The following is a 12342-nucleotide window of genomic DNA, read 5'->3' as shown; positions in this document are numbered from 1 at the left end:
CGGCTGGAACTAAGTTTATATGCACTGAACTAATGTGGAATGAAACATTCAGATCTCAACCTATAAACAGCAGTAGATTCCCTTGGCTAAATGTCCTAGCAAATATTTTTCATTCATTGAAATTACATTCTTGAAGCCATCCTTTCTGGAAGACTGTAAACTCTTTGAAGGCAGTGTTACTTCCAGCTGTATCCCCAGGCTTGGCCCCAAGCCCTGTATTTAGAAGATGTTCAATACATAAATGATAACTAAGTGACAATAGGAATGAATGGCCTGTGAGTCACTATTGAATCATGTGATGCAGGTTCTAAATGCAACGTTTTTAGAGATTTAAAAAAGATGGAAGGATTTCAGGACAATTGAAAACAAAGAGAAGGGATGTAGTGATGATGTAGGAGGAGAAGGGTAACAAGGAGAGGTAAAAAGAGGTCAAAGGCAAGAATAACCAGGATAGGGCTGTTGATGATGAGAAGTAGGGGGAACCCATATCTATCACCTTAACTGATTTTCCCAATACTGTGAAACCTGGATTATAACTCATCTTGTAGGTAAAGAGGCTAATAGTCAAAGGGTCTAGGTAAGATATATTCAATGAATTACACTGAATATATGAGGACTACTATTGTTAAAGCCTGTGCCAAAGAGCCACTGATTCATATTAGCAAGTCTTCAATTTTCTTGCTTGGAATGCTTTGGAAGTTTGCGGGACTCGTAGCAAGGACTGATCAGGGTGAGAGTAGATAAAGGTGCAGGACGTTGCTGTTTTCAGTTACTGCACCTTCTCTGCAGACTGACCAGGCCAATTCTGGGAGGCACACTGAAGTCAAGGGCCTAGTAAGTGTGACTAGCCCCCTTTCTCTGTAATTAACCACTGCAACCAACCCTGCAGGAAAGACCTGTAAAGGCCGAAGGTCAGATCAGCCAAAGACAAAGACAATAAGGCTGGCATTTGCAAGGGCGATCAGACTGCATGAAGATTTGTAAGAGGGAGGGCTCGTCTTGCAAAGGTCATGCATCCCAATGTTCATTGCAGCACTATTTACAATAGCCAAGACAAGGAAGCAAACTAAATGTCCATCAATAGAGGAATGGATAAGGAAGATGCAGTAGATATATACAGTGGAATACTACTCAGCCATAAAAATGAACAAAGTAACGCCATTTGCAGCAACATGGATGGACCTAGATATTGTCATATGAAGTGAAGTAAGTCATACAGAAAAAGACAAATATCGTATGATATTGCTTATATGTGGAATCTAAAAAAATGGTACAAATGAACTTATTCGCAAAACAGAAATAGAGTCACAGATGTAGAAAAAAAAACTTATGGTCATTGTGGGGGAAGGCTGGGGGACACTGCGATTGACATATACACACTACTATATATAAAACAGATAACTAATAAGGACCTACCGTGTAGCACAGGGAACTCTACTCAATACTCTGTAATGGTCTATATGGGAAAAGAATCTAAAAAAGAATAGGTATATGTACACGCATAATTGACTTACTTTGCTGTACACATGAAACTAACACAACATTGTAAAGCAACTATACTCCAATAAAAAATTAAAAAAAAAAATCAGCTACCTCATCACAGTGGAAATGGCACATGGCATCTGATGCCAAGTGAGGGCTGCAGGGACCCTGACAGGTGGTCTGTTTGGCGTCAGTGAGACAGGTGACCATCCCACACTGACACCCAGCTGGAATCACACTGGGAGTCTGAGAGAAGGGACTCCACCCCCTGAGGGGAGGCAAAAACTTCTCCCAGCTCAATACAGTGGCATTCAAGAAGGTAAACACAAAAGCATTCTGCCTAGAAACAGCAGCGTCCCATGAAAAATACAGTTCTTGTAGCATGTAGCATATTACTCACCCTCCTATGTGTAGAGTTCAGGGGTCCTTGACATTTTGTATGCAACAAAACATTTTATTCAAGCAAAAGCTTATTACAAGCAGCAGTACATCAAACAAAATCTGAGTGCTGCTGATTGAAAGAGAAATGGGGACCAGAACCTTTCCTTTGAGCCCCTTCAATCCTACAGGTGCTTCGGAAGCACTTCTAGGGGACTTAATTTTTAAAATACTGGTGTAATAAAAATAATTTCAATGTCATGCTTGCGTGTGTGATTATTTGCTTAATGTCTATTTGTCCCACTGTACTATCGCCTTCTCCAGGGCATCAATCACATCTGCTTTTGCTCTACATGGCATCGCCAGCACCTGGCACAGTGCTCAGAACAGTGCTTGAGACAGTGTGTGGGAAAATGGTTTGTAAATCCTAAAAACAAAACAGAACAAAACAAGACAGAAAAAAACTCTAAAAGGCTAGAAGGGAGTAGTCTCAATTCACTCATCAGAATCTATTTTCAGGATGCAATTATGTTCAGTCGAGTTGAAAGTGTTTTCTCAGTAAGTTCACTGGCTCCCAACAGACAGACAGAGAATTACAGTTTGACTGATGCCTGATGGATACTTGAAATGACTCCCAAGCCTACTGTTGCTTTTGATCATTTTAAAAATACACATCCCTCTCACTAGCTCCATGTTCCACAACTCATTGTTTGTGAGACATCATTGTCTCCAAGTTCTCTGTCTCAAACTCCTGCTATAACTCCTTTCAAACTGCCACACAACAGCAGAATGTAATTGCACTTTCATCTTCCTTAGGTATCATGTCTAAAGAAAAATCTGCGGTGGGTCTATTCTTCTGATTAGATGAGCACTCCAGCTGAAAAAATAAATTGAACTTCTGTCTTTCTGTGAAATCCAATATTTCACAATATACTTTTTGACACAGCTCAGATTGCATTGATCTGAACTGGAATATTGTAGCCCACCAAGAGAACATTCCCTTTTATTACATGACATGGATAAAGAGAGGTTTAAAAGCCCAAGGCATAAACAAAATCTTGAGCCTCCATTGCTGGCTCATTGACATACTGGGTATTAATTAAATCTTCAGAAAATATTTTGCTTCATGCATGAGCTGAAGTTACATAATGATAATGACCAGTAATGCTTGGGGAGCGTCTTATAGTGTCACGTGTCAAGAGACTTGCATTGGGAAATCCATCAGCCACGACTCCCAGCCCAGTGGGGAGACACACCCACACAAATTCCGTCTGTGGTCATTCCTTCCATGGAGGTGCCTTCTTCTTTTTTTTTTTTTTTTTTTTCAATTCTAAGACATTTCACTTTATTTAAAAGAAACCAATATACAGGATATAAAGTACATGATATTTACACCAGTACAGTAAACAGGTTGGTTTCCGGTAGGATCAGTAATCTTCAATGAGTATAAACCCCCCCTTCCCCTTGACGCTAGACCCAGCTGGCAGACAAACAGCAATAGTTGTTGGGATGGGACTTCAAGATAGAAAGTCTCCCTGGGTGAGGCTAAAAATCAGATAGATGCTAAAATGTCCAAGAAGGGGTCTGTGGCCGGGAATGACTTTGCCTCAGTTCTTTGAGGGCTTGGCAGAGGGAATGGTGAGGGATTCTCTCGAGACTAACATACAGCCCACCCTGAGCCTAGAAATCTTCCACTCATGGAAAATTCCTTTCCAGAGAGAAACTGCCTTTACCCATACCCACCTGGCCACTTCCAGACTCCCCACTCTAGGAGAGTGCCCTTCTAGAACCAGAGCTTGGTGTCTTAAGGTGGAGGACCCAGGAAACTCCCAGCACCCTAGCTCCTCATCCAGGTCCCTGGAAGAGCACAGCAAGGTCTACGTCCTAGGCCTTGACCTGGGGTTGGAGCAGCCAGGGCTGGACTATAGGCATCTCATGGCATTTGAACTCCTGCTCCAGCTGCCTGACAACCTTGGACCCACTGAGACCCAGGCCCCAAGGAAGCTGTGGGCTCCCTGAACCAACAGCCCATTGCTACCCATACTCTGCTGCTTCTCTACTCTCTCCCAAATACAGCTGACTTGGCAATGGATCTTGGCAGACCAGAGTTCAAGCAACTAATCAGAGCCCACACTCTGAGGCCGAGCTTGTCCCCTACCTAGTGCCCCCTTTCCCTCCCACCACCCACCTCCATTCTGAATTCTTCACTGCTCACCCACCATGGAGGCAGCTTCTGCCTGGAGGTGACAAGGAAGACACTGCCACAGGGGAGGAAATATTTGAAGGGAGACTTGAAGAGCCAGATGACTTCATTCGGTGGCACCAGGGAAAATACATTTCAATCAGAGGGAGCAGAATGTGCAAATGAGCAACCAAAGAATCTCTCAAGTGTCTGGTTTGTCCATATTTTTCCAAAAGGAGCACAAGAATGGAATATTCCACCTGGGATTGTCCACAGTGAAGAAATGAGGGGTTGTAACAGTCAGACTTTGCACTTTCAATCCACCACTTCTACTGGTGTACACAAGGCTTGCCACTCAGCTAAATCCTCAGTCATTTCTCAGTGAATAGTTGCCTGGTCAGGCCTCTGCACTCCTTCTTGCAGTTATGAAATGCAATTTTTAACCTTTTCTCATGAGCAATTTCACCTTTACTATTTTTTTCAGAGCATTCATGCCTCTGGAGATTACTTTCACCTCATTTCTTTCGTTGATCATATGAACTAAGATCCCTCCCTCTTTTTGTCCTATTAGCAACTTTCATAAGCCACTTGTCTTCATCTCTGTGCACATCCTTTAAAAAGTGTTGTCCATAATGGGATCAGGAAAGCCCTGTGGAACCCCAGCAGAGGGCTGACTTGGGGATTGCAAAGAATTGTTCATGAGCAGACTCTGTGTAGTATTGACCTACATCTTGACTGTGACTTCCAATATTACTCTTTAATCACATGATTTCTACCAACACAATGCAACACAGTGAAAAAGCACCCGAGAATGAAACAGGACTTAAGTGTGTATTCTGACTCAGCCACTCTCTGTAGGAAGAGGGGCAAGGCATTTTTTTCTGAATCTCAGTATCTTAATCTCTAAAATGGGGACAAAAATATTTTCCTCTGATGAATGGTTTGAAAATGTAATTCACTCAGTATCTCAAGTCTACAGACCCACAAACATACATATGCCTATGGGTGCTCATACTAATTCTGATACTGGCCCATGCCTAAAAAATAAACACTGCTTCTTCTTATTTCTCAGTGTTGAATAATTTAAAATATTTTCTTTCATTATTTGTTTAATCCCTCTGGGACATTTTGTCAGTGACCCCTTTCAAAACATCTTCTATTTTGCAATAATGGCTTACTTCATTGTGGAAAAATGAGGGCTAACAAAACAGATTGTACCTATTCTTTCATCAGAAATAGATTGCTGTTCATGAGTACTTTGTTGCTTGGTTTCAGAGCTCAGGGAATGAGTGCTGGCAGACCATACAAGGAATTGCCCCCTTCACTAGCTCCCAGCCCTCTTCCTCATTTGAATGACCAGGAATTGCAGTTGTGGTTGGGACAGAACCAACTTCTTGTAAGGCAACTCATGAGCCATGTCAAAATCAGAAAACAAGTTTTGTAGACAGAACTGAGATCAAGTTCAGGTCCACTTCTGAATCTGTGTGAAACCTTGGACCAATTATTTCACCTCTCTGAACCTTCTTTTTTTTATCTGGAAAGTGGGCACAATATTATCTACTTTTCATCATGGTTAAGAGAATAGTATTCTTCTTAAGTACAAGAATACACTTAAGAAGGTAGTTGCTATTGATAAAACGGCTTCTGAACAAATGTCACTCTCAGTACCTCTTGCCTAGGTGGGGAAGCTCTTTTCTAAAATGAGAGTTAATAAGCCAAACTATTGTTTATCGAGCTTTTGCTGTGTGCAGGTATCATATGAGGTGTTATGGGGAAAAATAAAACTCAAATCATGTCTTAAATGAACTACTGATCTCATACGCGGTGTTATTCCCAAGAAAGGTGTAGGCAAAGGACTGTGAGATTTAAGTATGGAGAAGTCTTCTGCTTGTGTGAGGCCATGAAGTTTCCCTGCAGAGAAAGACTTTGAACTTAGACTTAAATGGCAGGCAAGGATACACCTAAGGAGATGGAGTTTAAGGTAGGTTAAAACTGCTTGGTTGCATGTACCAGAAAGCAAAGAAAATAACAATTCGATTCTCTTAAGGAAAAGGGATAATTTGTTGGAAAGATGCACAAAGGAGGAATTTGAATATCAAGCTTGAGGAGAGCCAGGAACCAGGCCCTGTGTGGAGATGCCAACAACAGAAGCACATAACGTTTCTTTCTAAGATGTAACCTAGAAATAACTAGTTTTCAGCTGCATTTGGGAACTAGACATCTCTGCTCCTCTGTTCAAATTCTCAGGAGAGAAAATCCAACTGACACAGAGTATATTAGTCAAAAGTGTCCAATATGGGGAGGGCATAGTCATTAGAAATACCTTTGTAAGCAGGACAACCATGTCAGTTTGTGTTGATCATGGATCAGAATAAAGGAATGCATTCCAGGGAGGGGTGAGAAAGCTCAAGAATAGAGAATTGGGTGAAGCATGGCCAGATTGTAGGGCTTGTGAAAGAGAGAACAGAAGATGTAAGCCTAGAATCTGCATCTATTCCAAATGCCTTTGAGATCCCATGAATAAAGAGTGAGCAAGAGACTCGATCAGAAAGGAACAGGTGGCATTTCGCCAGATTATTGCAAAAATGTTTTTCTTGGTGGAATCCACTGGGGTAGTTACTGATCACTGGGACAAAAATTACTCTGGGAACACTGTATGGCAAAAGTAGAATGTGTTCAGTTTCATTCCACCTCATGGATTGAGTGCCTGCTCAAAGTAAAGAACGAAGTGCTTCAAACATTTTGAAAAACATCTCTTGAATTGAATTTATCATAACCTGAAAAAGCTTGTTCTGATTTTGTCTAAATTGAATAAAGTCTTTATTGGGATATTTTATTTATTTCCCAGTTCTGTCTAAGTTTTACTCATTTGCTCAATGCATTCTTTTGAGAAACTGAGCATTCATTCATTCAGTCAATAGTCAAGGATTGTCTGGTTCAAGATAGGGGGCTCAATTCCTACATTTACCTTCTATCTCTCCTGAGACTTCACTGAAATAAAGCTCAAGAAATACATAAAGGAATACATTCATATCAGAAAACAAGGGACTGGATTATGAGGGGTCACTACTGATGACAGTGAAGAGATTTCAGCAAATTACCAAATAAAAAAAAGATGGAGTTAATGGATGGATATTTAGATATAGTTACAATCCAGGATATGCTGTTAGGAGGTTACAGTGGAGCTGAGAGCTGATCTTCTCATAGGGTCCCAGAAAATCCATGGCTCAAGGTCAACAAGGACAGTGGAAGATAAGAATGAGAAGAGAAGATGAAAACAGGGGATAGACTGATGGTTTCCCATAGTTATGTAGCGGGGTTTGTTGTCTGAAGAGATTGGATAAACCATATGGGAAAAGCTAAGTTTTCTTATGTGGGTATTGGCCAAAAATAATTGCTTCCTCAACCTTTATTAAGAGCCCAGTAACCCCAAAGCCTTTCTTCTATGCAGTGATCCTAAAAATTTGTTTTGCCTTGATGTCTCCTTTCCACCCAAAGCTTCTACTCACATGTGAGACTTTATAGGAAAAAATGAAAAGAAAACCCGCAGTAGCTACTTAGACCTTCTTCTTAAATATAAACATAAACTCAAAATCACTAGGTATATAAAGAAAAGCAGCAACAATGGGCTCAAAGTTCTAATGAAAATAATGTTCCCTCTTTAAGCTAAAAGATAGTTTAAAAAGTCTTTGTCCTTTAAAATGGTCATTTAACCCATTAAATTTTATTATACTCACATTTTAAATTTATTTCTGCCATTTTAATTGTATTTGTTTTCTTTAATTTTCTTGATTTCTGTTAAGAGAGTCATATTCTCCCCCTCCCCCTTTTTTAATATTGCCTCTTCTATGAGAGCTGTGTAATGTACATTCCCATAGTAGTTCTGGAGAATACCCTTACCCTCCCCCTAACATAATTACTAGGGAATGCCAGTTCTCTAAATCTTTTTGATAAACTAAGAGTAAAATAATGTATAATTTTATTGATTACTAATAAAAATTCATATAGGTCATTGTGTATTTATTTTTGGTAAGTTGTTCATATATCTTTTCCCCTTTTTTAGTTTATAAGTATTAACTTACATATTTTGTATATTAATTTTATGTTATTTTAAATAGTTTTTTTCTCAGGATGTCACTTATTTCTTAATTTTCTGTTTGTTGGCTTTTGTAAAACAGAAGTTTCTAAATTTTTAATAGGTAACACTTACCAATACTTTCCTTTATGTCTTCTGAGTTTTATGTCTTTGTGAAGGTTTCCAATTCCAAAATTATTTTTAAAAGTTACCTTCTATTTTTCTTTTTTTTCTAATACTTTTGTTCTAATTCTTATGTTTATTTTCCACTCTAAGATACAGAATCTGGCATTTATTTTTTATTTGTGTGAAGATCCATTCTAAGTTAATTTTTAATATAAATCAACTTTTCTAAAATCATTTTTAAACGATAATTTTAAAACATTTCTAAAATTACTTATTGACAAGTCCATTTATTCATCAGTAATTTGAAATTATGGTTCCCACATGAAATATAAACATGAAGTCTGTGGAATATATACATGAGTCTGTGTAGTCTCTATCCAGAATAGAGAGAAGATAATAAGCCCATTGGTTTATTTGTCAGTTCTTATGCTAATATCATATTGTGTTAAGTACTACCATTTTGTACATTGTGTCTTAATATCCAATGAAACAATTGCTTCTTTGTCTTGATTTAAGTTATATTTCCAGATTAATTTTAGAATTGACTAATTCTATATATTATCCTATTCAGTAATATGTCATAGGATACAGGTAAACACACAAAACTCAATCATTATTTCCTTATACTTTCAGTAATCTATCAAAAACCAAAATTCAAGAAACCATTTATAATCACTCTAAAAAACTGATATACTTAGGTATAAGTCTAACAAAACACAAATGAGATATATATCTAGAAAAACTATAAAATCCTGATGAGAAAAAGCAAAGATCTAACTAAATGGAAAGACATATAACCTAAATGGATTGAAAGAGTTAACATCATAAAGATATAAATTCTAACCAAGTTGATCTATAGATTTAACACAATTCTTACCAAAATCCTACCAAAAGTTTTATAACTGTAGGCAAAGCTTATTTTAAATTTTACACAGAAAGGCAAAGAATAGCTTAAATCATTTTGAAGTGGAAGAGCAAAGTGGATGGAGTCACATTATCCAATTTTAAGACTTAGAATGTAACTGTCATAATTAAAACACTGTGATATTGATAGAGGGGTGAACAATAGACAATGGAACAGTGTAAAGAACCCAGAAATAGATCCACAAAACTCTTCTCCATTGATTTTTGACAAAAGTGCAGAGGCAACTCAATGGAGGAAAGATAGTCTTTTCAACAAACGGTGGTGGAACAATTGGACATCAAAGGAAAAAGAAACCTCAAACTAAACCTGATACTTTCTACCAAAAAAAAAAAAACTCAAAAGGAATCACAGATCTAAAAGTAAAATGTGAAGCTATAAATCTTTTAGAAGAGAATGTAAAAGAGAGTCTCTGTGACCTAGGGTTGGGCAAAGAATTCTTAGACATAATGATGTATGAGAGATGTAAAAAATAAAAGTGGATAAATTAGACTTAATCAAAATTTAAAATGTTTTCTCTGTGAAAAAGCTTGTTAACAGAATAAAAATACAAGTCAGTGAATGAGAAAACCTATTTGTGAATCACATACCTGACAAAGTACTTCTACTCTCTCTCTATATAATATATATAATATATATTATGTATATATATTATATATATATATATATACACTCTAAACTTGATAGTAAAAAAATGCAATCCATTAAAAATGGGGAAAAAAGGCTTGAACAGACACTTTATAAAAGAAGATATATGAATGGTAAGTAAGCATGTGAAAAGATGCTCAACATCACTTGTCATTGGAGAAATGCAAAATAAAACTCTGGTGAGATACCACTAAAAATCTATTTAAATGTCTAAAATAATAACGACAATATCAAAAGCTGGAGACCATGTGGAGAAACTGAATCTCTCATACACTGCTAGAGGGAATGGAAAATAGTACAGCTACTCTGAAAAACAGTTTGGTACTTTCCTTTGAAGTTAAACATACATTTACCACATGACCAAGTAATGCCACTCTGGGGTACTTATCCAAGAGAATTGAAAACATATGTTCACACTATAGCATATACACAAATATTCATAGCAGCTCTATTTGTAAGAGCCCAAGACTGGAAACACTCCAAATGTCCTTCAATGGGTGAATGGTTAAGCAAACTCTGGTATATCACACAAGGGAATACTGCTCAACAATAAAAAGAAACACATTATTGCATGAATAGATCTCAAGAGCATCATGCTGTATTAAAAAAAAAAATCCACCCTCAAAAGGTTGAATACACTATGATTCCATTTATATAACAACCTCCAAAAAGAAAAAATTATAGAGATAGAGAATAGATTAGTGTTAGTGTTAAAGGAAAGGTGTGACTACTAAGAGGTAGTATAAGGGATTTCTTATGTAGTGAAAGAATAATCCTATGTCTCACCTGCGGTGGTGGTTATACAAATCTATACAAGTGATAAAAATTCATAGAACTTATACATATAAAACCATATACATATTTTTTAAATGAGTGCATATAAAAACTTGCGAAATCTGAGTCAGGTTTGCAGTCTAGTTGTATTAGGCCAATGTCAATTTTCTAGTTTTAATAACATTGAGAAAAGGCAAGTAATGGGTACATTGGATCTCAGAGTACTTTTTTGAAACTTCTTGGGAGTCTATAATTATTTATTAATGAAAAGCTAAAAATGTACATAAATGGAATTGCACTGTATGTATTATTCTGTAGCTTTTCTGTCCCATCAACACTGTATGTGAGTTTTATCCAGGAGACTACCATAGCTCTTATTTATTCATTTCCACTGCTGTATAGTTGTCCGTCCATCATTTATCCTCCCAGTGATGTACTCTTAAGTTGTTTCCATTCTATTCTGTTGTTGTTATTATTTTGCTATTCACAATGGCAATGCTATGAAAAACCTGGTGCATACATGAGATCATTTCTCTGGAGTATGTATTCAGGAGGAGAAGTACTGGATCATACAAGATGGACATTTTGAAATGCACTCTCCGAAGTAGTTATACCAATTTGTATCACAACAAGTAGTTATAAGCAATCCTCTTTTTCAACATATCAAGCTTTTTCAATCTGTTGCTAGTTTGAGGATGAAAATTGGTATCTCATTGTTGTTTACTTTTGCATTGTCCTTATTATGAGATTGTTTCAAATATTCAGCAGTTGCCTGTGCCTGCCTCTTCAATCTCATCCCCTACTGCTCTACCCCATTACCAGTTATACTTCAGCAACCCTGGCTCCTTTTCATTTCCCTGTACAGGCAGAGAGGTTTTCTGCCTTAGGGACTTTGTACTTGCTCTTATGCTACTTAACCCTCTGCTTGGAACAGTCTGCCCTCAGGAAGTTGCAAGATCAGACTCTTCTTTCCTTCTGGTCTCACTTTACCTCCCCAGAGGGACCTGTTCTGATTACTTTCATATCACCCTCTAAATTTTTTTGAATGTGTTTCATTACTCTCTGAAACAATTGAGACAATCTTGATCATTTTTATGTTTAATAACTTGGCTTTCTCTCCTTCTAGAATATAATAATCTCCTTGGGAGGAATGACTTTGTAAGTTTTGTTTATCACAGTCTCTCCTATACCTAGAATAGTGAAGAGGTAACAGCATGTTGGTGGGGAAATTATGAGGCTTGGAAACAGCTTGGCATGCCGGAGGAATGGAGCATGCAAGACCAGTTTGAAGAGTATAAAGTTGTTTTTGAATGTGGTGGTAACATTAAAAGAACATGAAAAGAGCATAAACAATCCTATATATATAACAAGATTTATGCAGTACTTCTGCACAAGCCATAAACACTACATTTCTCATCATAGGCTTGTTCCCCCCTGGATCATTGGCCTCCAGAGAGGCTGAGCAGTGGCTATTCTGAGATTTTCTATTACTCTTCTATAATTTGGGCTCTCTGTCTCTGAGATTCCATAGCATCTATTTGTTGCTTTATTACTTGTTTTCCGAGAGTTTATTTTCAAACTACTTTTCAGAAAAGATACCCCCCAATTTTTTTTCAGAATCCTTGCCTGTGAATTCTGTTTTGATTCGATAGTTTAGCAAGGTATCAAATAATAAGCTAAAATTACTTTTAATAGAAAATCAAACTGAAATTATAGAACACGACATCAAATAAGAAGACAACACTAAATACTAAC

The 12342-nt window shown here is 37.4% G+C and overlaps 1 protein-coding gene across 1 annotated transcript in view; it reads right to left on the bottom strand.

Annotated features, from left to right (window-relative positions):
- LOC309627512 (uncharacterized protein) overlaps positions 1 to 12342 on the bottom strand; it is a 254459-nt gene that overhangs the window by 29765 nt on the left and 212352 nt on the right. The gene's annotated exons all lie outside the window — the stretch shown is intronic.

The sequence above is a fragment of the Balaenoptera borealis genome, assembly GCF_965194805.1.
Source record: "Balaenoptera borealis genome assembly, chromosome: 4".
Classification (NCBI taxonomy): domain Eukaryota; kingdom Metazoa; phylum Chordata; class Mammalia; order Artiodactyla; family Balaenopteridae; genus Balaenoptera; species Balaenoptera borealis.
Note: the sequence above shows the minus strand (reverse complement) of the source record. Positions and strands in the feature narration are given on the sequence as shown.